Raw genomic sequence first — 10,289 nt, 5'->3', positions numbered from 1 at the left:
ACGTGGTGTGAGTGGAGTTCATAAGTGACTCTCGATGCTCAAAAATGGCTGAAATGAGCGTCGCAATAGAGAGTCCACATCGTGGTTGGGAGAGGAAGGTATGTAGGGAGAGCTCATGGCTGAATATATGGGGAAAAGAGGACCTAATGTGGTCAAAAGCTGAGCACTCAAGTAGTGTGTGGTACTCACTCTCTCGCACTTGACGAGGGCATAAGGTGCAAAGTCGATGACACTCCTCGCCAGTGCCCCAACGTCCTGTCTCGCAGCGTAGAGAATGGGAGCTAAGACGAATGGAGGCAATGGTGCGGATCGCACTCAACGGGATGGGCTCAAGGATGTAGGAATGGGTTCGGTTACCTCGTTCCGAGAAGAAGAGAGATTTGTAGTTTGGGGCAACGTGTGTGGTGTAATGGCTGAAGCGAGAACCTCCAGATTTCTCCCAAGCCATGATACATTGGCGTTGTAAGAAGGCCTCATTAACTTGGGAGTCGATCGACGCATCCTTGACCAAGTGACATGCATCCCATCTTCCAAACCATTTCTTGATATCAAGCATCCAGCCCGAACTTAGTATTTTGCTCTTGCATGTCTTTTGAACCTTTTGACTTGCTTCATATGCGATTCTAGGAAGTCGATGCAAAGGGCTACGTTGTGTCTTACGCATGTACTCCACAACCCTTTCCATGCCCAAGACCTCAATGGGAAGCGATCCGGACTCAAGAAGTAAGAGCATGTAGGGTGTTTGTGTCTTGACTTGGAGAAAGTTGGTGAGAAAACGCTTTTGGACATTCTCAAACTCTTTCCAAGTAGACTTCCCGATGCTTCCACCCCACACCTCCACTCCATAAAGAAGCACCGGTGTCACCAATGTGTCAAAGAGGTACTTTTTGAGAGCCCAAGACTTGATCTCTCCTGCATTGCACATGTTCTCAAATGCATAATAAGCCCTCTTTCCGGCTTCCAAGCGACGCATTGCACAATCCTTCCATTTATGATTGGATGGAACCTCAAGGCCAAGGTACTTATAGTGATCTACCACTTCAAGTTTCTCATTGTTGTATACAATGCATGGATTTTCGTCATTGAGGGTCTTTACAAGCATAACCTTGGTTTTGGATCCATTCACGATCAGCCCGCTATGTAGGCAAAAGCGTTCCAAGACACTCATAAGCTTTTGTGCATCTTCTAAGGTATGTGCCAAGAGCACTACATCATCGGCATAAAGCAAAAGCATGATCACCGCATTTCCAATCTTAACCTCTTCTATGCCTTCTTGCTGCATACAATCAAGAACCATGTATTCCAATTCATCAATGAGTAGCCCAAAGAGGGTTGGGGAAAGTGGGCATCCTTGTTTGACACCAATAGTGCTTGCAAAAAATTCTGAAATTCCATCTCCCATACGTAATCGACATATCACTTTTTGGTAGATGCGAAAGACTGCATGCATAAATTCTCTCGGCACTTGAAGGCTTTGCATACGTCTCCAAAGATTTCCTCGCGGTACCATGTCAAAAGCTTTCTTGAAATCCACAAAGCAACAATACAACTTTTTTCCTTTCAATCGAGACGCTTCCATAAGAACTCGAAGAGTGACAAGGTGATCAATAGTGCTATGATGCTTTCGAAAACCTGCTTGGCCAAGCGCACGTTTGCCATTCTTTTCAGCCCATTCACTTATCTTCATCTCCATGATACATCCAAATAACTTTGCCATCAAAGAACCAACCATTATAGTGCGATAGTTGTTCACATTGTTTACATCTCCTCCTTTGTGCAAAGGTTTGATCCAATTTGCACTCCAATCATGAGGCATGCCATACTGAAGTGCAAGGTTAAACATATCGCATATCCAATATCGTGACACAAAGAGAGAGAGAGAGAGAGAGAGAGACTTGTCATGTTTCCTGATGAATAGGATTAAGGTCCAGTAGGCAGAAGAGGCTGAAACCAGATCCAGAGCTTGTGCCAGGATTTCAACCCTTGCAGGCTCAGTTGCTTAATGTATCTGCCAAAAGAACTGTTGACTTTTGTCAGGACATATCTGAAGAAAAGTCAATTGGTGAAGATCAATCAGAGAGGTCCCAGGGCAAGAGGATCCCTCACCCTACAAGGATGTGGTGCTCTGTACAGTACTTCTGAAGAAAAACACAAGAAAGAGGAATATAGACTTCTCAGATGATGCAGATGTGCTAGAAAGTAGTCCCTGTGCAACTAAATGTAAAGACAAAGAGGATGTGTCTTCTCTGGAAGACCCAGCTGCAACTGATGAGAGGCTGTTTGATTTTGCAGCATCTTGTGGTGCTGGGGACAAGTTTGATCTAGTTCATTCTATGTTTAATCCAAAGTTTGACATTGAAGACCTGTTAGCTCAGCACAGTAATTTCTTGCAGTTCTACAGAGATAAGTTTGAAGTGATGGTGCAGGTAGGGAGGGTTGTTCTGCCTACTATGACTCTTGTGCATTTAAATGACTGTGGTGGAAAGGGACAGGGACTGAAGAAGTATAGGGAATTACCACCTTCTTGCCGACATTCAGCCTGCCCTTTGCATCAAAAAGAATGCAAACTCATTCAGGAAGCCTTTGGCTTTATGATTTACCTGAACACCCTGTTTGGATTCCTCATGCAGAATCCTGATGAGGTGTTAGAGGAGCAGGATGCAGCACCAGATGAATAATGCGAGGAGACAACTCATATACAAGAAGTCGAGGAGGTTGAAGACACAGTCGACCTTGAGGTTGAGGCAATTGAAGTACAAAGAAGTAAGATGCTCTCTGTGAAAACCAAAGAAATCAAACTTCCATTGGATGTCAGTAACTTCACTGAGAAGCATGCTCAGATGATGTTGCCTGCTGTGCCTGACTTCAGGATTGGAGATAGGACCTATATCTTCTTACATGATGTGCAAAGTGTCTTTTATTTAAGGGAGGATTTCTCCCTAGCTATTATTTCCAGAGTCCAAGAGGAGAGGAGTGGATTTGTTTCAGAGGATAGTAGTGATGATGAGGCAATGGAAACATCCAGCAATCCAATGGAATGCCTTCGAAGATGCTTTGAGAAAGCTGAAAAATACAAGGAGACACTACCTGATGAAGCCACCTTCCAAGCAATAAGACAAAGCCTAAGACCATCAACAAGTAACAAAGAAGTGGAGGATTGGTTTAACCATTCAGGTCAGGGGTCAACTACATCTGTAGACCTGTGGCAAGAAAACCTCTTTCTACAGGATGAGAGCTTCATGGTAACTCTCTCTCTCTCTCTCTCTCTCTCTCTCTCTCTCTCTCTCTCTCTCTCTCTCTCTCTCTCTCTCTCTCTCTCTCTTTGTGTCACTTCTGACATGGTATGTGCAGTCTTGGATTGCTAACAAGGATGACTTCCTTCGGCGCCGGACTCGAGAGTATCGAGGAAGGGATGCAGCCCTAGCGCAGTACCTTTCAAAGCTTTGCGAGTCGCCGATAGTAGTTTTTCACAATTCCATGTCACAAGAGGGTTCAATAGCAACTTACACATTCAAGACACTATCACGCTTCTTGGGTGGACCGGTGCTGCCCAAAAGTGCAGATAAAGTCATTCTTGTGGACAAAGTGTTTGCTAGAGATTGTTTTGGTTACTGCCCAGGCTATACAGGTGGTCGGGCAGCGTATTACTACACCTACACAGCAATGGCACTAGCTCTTGGTAGACAAAACCCAGATGAACTTTTAGAGTATGGCAAACATCTCATGATTCGTTACAAGGGTGACGTGCCAAAAAACAAAATTGAACCTTCAAAATCTTGATACACTTCAAGTAGCAATTGTATAAGATCATGTATTACATAAATTTTGTACAATGTCATCCACTCAGAGTATCTTTCTCCACTTGTGATTCACATACACCATTGTCTCTCTCCACCTTCGTTGACTTTCACGAGCTCCGGAGTTGTTGTATGCCATTGATCTTTTAACTTTTTGTTGTTGTAAATGTCTGATGGCTTGTGTTGTTGCTGAATTTTCCAAGACTTCTTTTGCCTGCATTCGATGAATGATTCTACGATAGAACCATTCAAATAGTTCTCTCAAACTGTTAGCCTTGATTCGAGAGCCACCATGTCGTGTGTGCCTGAAATAAGCATTTATCACCATGTAATGAGACTTTTCCATCCCTTGGGTATTCCATATTGCCGAGTTCCCATACTTTTGTATAAAATATGGTAAATGATTGAAGATGATGTGCTGGATATGAAAACAGATTAGTTAGAATGTTTTACAGTCACATATTTGCACATAAGAGAGAAAGAAATACATGATAATACCATGTAGTGAGTAATCTGGGTGTCTGTCCATGCTGTCTTGAATGATTTTTTCAGAAGGTTGAGATTTTCCTTGAACTTGTTCATATCACCTTGTGACAAGTCATCTTTGTCGCACATCAAAAATAGGATGTCTATTGATCGCCAAACCTCAGCCTTCGCGTTACGAGTAGTTGGTTCGTGGCAATATGTAGCTTTTTCTAGCTCTGATACTCTACCTTGCTAACATAAGATGTGTTATATATTTTTCCATGTTTTGTTAGCTTTGGATCTCTTGTACCTTGGGGCTTAGATAAAAACCTCTGTGCCTTCACCCCACCGATGGATGGTTTGCATGGGACATCCTTCTCAGCAGTTGATCTCTTTTCATCCTGTTGGATTTTCACATTGCCACCATGAAGCCCCATATCCGACAGTACCATTTCTAAGCACTGCAAGGCTACTTGTCGTTCTGTGGAGTTCTTAATCTTCCAAGCAAACCCGATGTATAAGTAGACCAATTTCTCCACAATTCTACAAAGGGCATGCATTGTACAAATGTGGACATTCACAAGTGGTATTTTCAAAACCGGTCGAAAAGCAGGATCCTCAATGTGACGTGTTGGAGCTTTTCTCCACCACTTTGGGTCCATGACCTTTGCAGGCTCCATGCAAAACAAACACGGTGACTTTGCCATTGCACCCATTCCACAATTATACATGCAGTTTAATGTTTTGAGGTCACCTGCAAGATGCCACTGAACTTGAAAGTCTCCCCTTCCATCTAGACGTAGTACCTCTCCCTGGTTAGTCTGTCGATCAATCACCTCCGGAATATTAGTTCGATGGAACACCCAATATAGAATCTCATGATCTTCTTTCTTTACCTACAACACAAAATAAATGAGACTTAAGTAGATGTGAACATTTGAGCTTACCTGAGAATCTCGCTTACCTCAAACGCACCAAGCCACCATATGTTAGATTCTGATTGAACACTAAAGTATAAAGGATCATCACTGGGACACTTTGAGAGGGCTCTATTCATTAAAGTAATAGTAACACGCTCTAGATTTTTCTCTTTAACAAGCTCACACTCATCCAGTTTTAACACAAAATGTAATACCCCACGTGACTCTTCAAATGTGATGTTGTAAAACTCCACCATTCTCTTCTGTAATATCCGCAGGTCCATAAAAATATTGTTGAACTCATCATATGCCATGTTTGCTCCATGGCCACTGTAAGTTGCTTTAATATGAAAGGGTTGTCCAAGATAGTCTCCCTGTGCCTCGTTAAGCTGAAGCCTCTCTTTCCAAACACTTGAGGCTGATGGTAGAAGTTTGGATTTTATACTCTTCCTAACAAAGATGGATGAGACAGACTTTTGGATAGCCGAATATCCTCTTTTGCTTACACCAAGTGAATCAAGTGTGCCTTGTATCTCTTTTGCAGGCACTGAGTTCTCTGAAATAAAGCGGTCCACTACATTTCGTTGTAGGACCTTAAACTTCTTGTCATGTACTATATCTGCTGCCAGGCTTCTACTTATAAGTGGCTTCAATCTCTTTCCTATATTGGCTTTGGGGTCAATGTTTTCCTTGTCAGGATAGATTGAATCTCTACATGAAGACAATGCATAAGTAAATAACAGAAAATTTGCTTCACTAACACTATTTAGGCACATGAAAACAATGCATAACAAGAAAAAACAAAAAGATTACTTAACTAAGACAATGTATCCAACCAAGAAGCATCACCTTAATGCTTGGATTCTTTTCTTGAGACCTCCTGATGCAACCTGCAATGTTTCAAGATTGCACAATTTCTTCTTTCGGAGACGACCACCCAAGATGGTGTCCTTCATTTGACAACTTCGCACCTTTACTTTCAGTTCTTGTACCTCTGTTTTATGTTGCAAAACGGTAACCTGATCTGTAGAATGTAAATGTGAAAGGCGAACAATCTCACATTGTTGAGCTTGGAGAATGTTCTTGTAAGTTTCAGCTTCTCTTGTAAGAGATTTACAATAACCCAGAAGGCCCTTTTCTCCATCACCAGCAAAGGTCAATAAGCTTGTAAGATTGACAAACGGTGGAGACGCATTAGTCATTGGATTCTTAGGGTAGAGAGAGCCTCTCGTCCAGATATCTATGTGTTTAGCTCCCTGAGCTCTGAGCGTGTCTATGGAAGCGGGAGGTATATGTGTGTTTGTTTTATTGCGCTTAATCAATGGTTGGTACTCATTGTCCAAATCAATGTGAAGGTGATATTTGGCTCGTTTTTGGGTAACATTTGTGCCATTTGAGGAGTGCGCCATTAGCCAAATGTGCAGGTTTAATGGAAAGTGAATAGCGGCTGCGCCTTTGTCCCTCCATGTTAGCCTCATTCCCTCCATATTGACGAGGTTCATTCAATGCAACTCAAAAGAGGATTATCCCTCAATCACTACGAACGAATGTTCAGAAGAGTAAGGAATCTACTTAAAGTACACTTTTTGAACTTTTACTATGAAAGACCCAGCTCTTTTATTTGCCATTTTTTCTAGAGAGAGAGTGCAAAAAATACATTTTCTTAGAAGGCCCTCCAAATGACCTCCAAAATTTCCTAATGGGAAGACGTCGTCTCCACAAACTTGATCCTAAGCATGCATACTTCTTAACATTTGTGCACAATAAAGAAAAAGAGAGTCTTATAAGACAAAAACTTTGTTCATTTTTAAACATTTGTACATTTTCTTACTCTAGAGAAGCATTGTAAGCATTTCCAAGGTTTAGGTTATTCTTTGATTGTATGCCTTGCATCCATCTAGCATCTTCAAAAGGATAGTCCTTAAACTTAATAAGATACCATCGGATAATCTTACCGCCTCTCAATACCTTGTCTTCATGTCGAAGAATGGACTTGGGCTGCAGCACCTCTTCTTGGTCCTCGATCTTCGCGGTGGGTCTTCAATAGTTGGTTCTTGAGGTGGCTCTCCTTTGTAAGGCTTTAGTAAGCTCCCATGGAAAGCATTGTGTATGAGCCAATGACTGGGCAACTTGACATGATAGTCCATCTCATTGATTGGTCTAAGAATCTGGAAGGGACCATAGTACCTTTTTGCTAACTTAGCATAGTACTTTTGGTGTCCCGTAGGATTCTTGCCCATCGTGTGCCTTAATCAAGCCTTGGGAAATTTAAGCAAGACCCAATCATTTTTCTTTAAAGGCTTGGGCTCTTTTGTGCTTATCAGCAGTAGACTTTTGCCTTTGCTGTGAGATAGAGATAGCATTCTTAATCTTTTGGAAATATTCTTGTAGGTCTCAGCTATACTTGTCTGCAGTGAAGATCTTCCCATGTACCTTAAGTAGCAGGGGACTTTTGGATATTCCCTCAATTATCTCGAAAGGTGCTTTTCCCATGGAAGTATGTAAAGTGTTATTGTAGGCATACTCCACTAAGGGTAAGTACTTCTCCCATTGGGACCTTTGATCTAATTCCGTTATGTAGGCTTTTAGTAGATCAAGAATTGTTAGGTTAGCTATTTCACTTTTGCCATCCGTTGTGGGTTATAGGCCGAAGAGAAGTTTAGCCTTGTCCCTAAATTCTCAAAGAGACCCTTCCAGAAATTACTAGTCATTCTAGGATCTCTATCCGACACTATGGACATCGGCAAGCCATGGTACTTGAAGATTTGTGATATGAAGAGAGTTGCCATTTGATGGGCTTTGATAGTCTTTTTGACAGGTATAAAATGAGCTAGTTTGTTGAACCTGTCTACTATCATCCATATTCCCGTATTCCCATGGATAGACTTAGGCAATCCAAAGATAAAATCCATGGATAAGCTCTCCCATGGTGAATTAGGGATTGGCAAAGGTTGAAGCAATCTAGGTTGCTTCCCTCTATCAAACTTCATCTTTTGGCATACCACACATTTAGAAACATACTCTTGTATGTTTGCTTTTATGGCAGGCCAATAGAAATATGTTTCAATCCCTTTTAGAGTAGACTAAATCCCTTATTCCTGCCCCGCATAAGGAGGAGCATAAGATTCATACGTTACTTTCTCACGTAGTGAGTTAGTAATGTATGAGATTCATACATTACTTTCTCACGTAGTGAGTTAGTAACTCATACTCTATTTCCATAAAGAAGATAACCATCTTGTAAAGTAAATGGTTCCTCTTTCTTCCCTAGTGCAAGGGCTAAAATCACATCTCTAAAATTGGGATCAATAGTGTACTCATCTATCATAGAAGATAGATCATTGTGAGTTGCTATGGAAACCGAATTCACTCTTGGCCGTCTTGAGAGTGCATCGGCTACTTGATTATGCTTGCCAGCAATGTGAGCAATATGAAAATGAAATCGCAAAAGGAAATTTGCCCACCTCATTTGTTTGTCGGAGAGCTTGGTCTGTGTCATGAAGTACTTAAGGCTTTGGTGATTCGTCCGCATAATGAAAGGAGTCCCCAATAAATAGTGCTTCCACGAGTCTAAGGCATGTAGAACTACGAGGAGTTCCTTTTCATATATTCCTAGAGCTTGCTCAACAGGGTCGAGCCTTTGACTTTCATAAGCTATGGAGTGCCCTTCTTGGAGCAAAACAGCTCCAAGGCAATCACCACAAGCATCACATTGGACCTCCAATGACTTTGAGAGATCCGGCAGTGTAAGCACAGGTTGAGATATAATCTTTTCGTTAAGCTTCTCAAAAGCATTGTTCTCCTTGGCAGACCGTGTATACCTAACGTTTTTCTTTGTTAGGTCATGTAATGGTCCCGCAATTTGTGAGAACTTTTCTATGACGCGTCTATAGTAAGCTTCTTGATTCATGTAGATTCCTTGGATTAGGCCATCCTTTTATTACCTCTAGCTTTGATGGATTAGGCCATCCTTTTATTACCTCTAGTTTTGATGGATTAGGCCATCCTTTTATTACCTCTAGCTTTGATGGATCCATTCTTGAGAGATAATGTGACCTAAATACTGAATTTGTTGTAAGAAAACATCACTTTTCTTTCGATTAATATAGAGTTTATTCTCTCATAAGACTTGAATTATCACCTGGAGGTGTTGCTTATGTTCGTCTAATGAATTAGAGTAGATGATTATATCATCAAAGAACACTCCAGTAAACGTTCGATGAGGCCTGAATAGCTTCTCCATCAAGCGGTTGAATGTGGCTGGTGCATTGGTCAAGCCACAAGGCATGACAATGTATTCGTAAACACCAAACGTAGTGAGAAATGTGATCTTTACAATATCTTGATCAACTATCCTTATTTGATGGTAGCCACTTTTTAGGTCAATCCTATTGAAGTAGGTCAATCTTTGTAGCTTATCAAATAGGTCTTCTACCCGTGGAACGGGAAACCTATTCTTGATAGTGATCCTATTTAGTGCACTATAGTCAACACACATACGATATATGTTGTCTTTCTTTTGCACTAGTAACACGGGTGAGCAAAATGGAGATGAGCTAGGCCTAACCATGCCCTTCTCAACCTTATAATCTCCTCTTGTTGAGCTTGAGTAACTCTATAAGGAGGTTTATTAGGCGGTGAACTTCCTGGAAGAATTTTGATTGCATGGTCATCATTGCCTCGTTTAGGAGGTAGTTCACAAGGGATGTCGTCAATAAAAACATCTTGAAATCCCTTGAGAAAATTGGATAACTCTAATTCCTTGTGATTGTTTATAGTTTCTTTTGCTAAAGCATTAGGTCATTTTGAGAACCTTTAACAAAAATCATGTATACGAAAATAGAGCTCTTTATTGACTTATTGAAAGCTCGCGTATGTACAATGGGTATGGTGTTACCCAACTCTGTGGCATCTATGTACATATCTTTTTCCCTGAACCTAAAGTAGATTTGTCTTTTAGGGAATTTAACATTGGCAGCCATGCGATCAAACCATGGTGCCCCTAGGATTACATCTTCATGCTTGAGAGGAGAGATAAAGAAGTCCTCTTTCTCCACATAGCTTGGACATGGAGCCTCAATTTCCAATTAAGGGAGTGACTGAAGCT

This window comes from Adiantum capillus-veneris, chromosome 12, assembly GCF_014529385.1.
Source record: "Adiantum capillus-veneris isolate H3 chromosome 12, ASM1452938v2, whole genome shotgun sequence".
Taxonomy (NCBI): domain Eukaryota; kingdom Viridiplantae; phylum Streptophyta; class Polypodiopsida; order Polypodiales; family Pteridaceae; genus Adiantum; species Adiantum capillus-veneris.
This window is presented reverse-complemented; position numbering follows the sequence as displayed.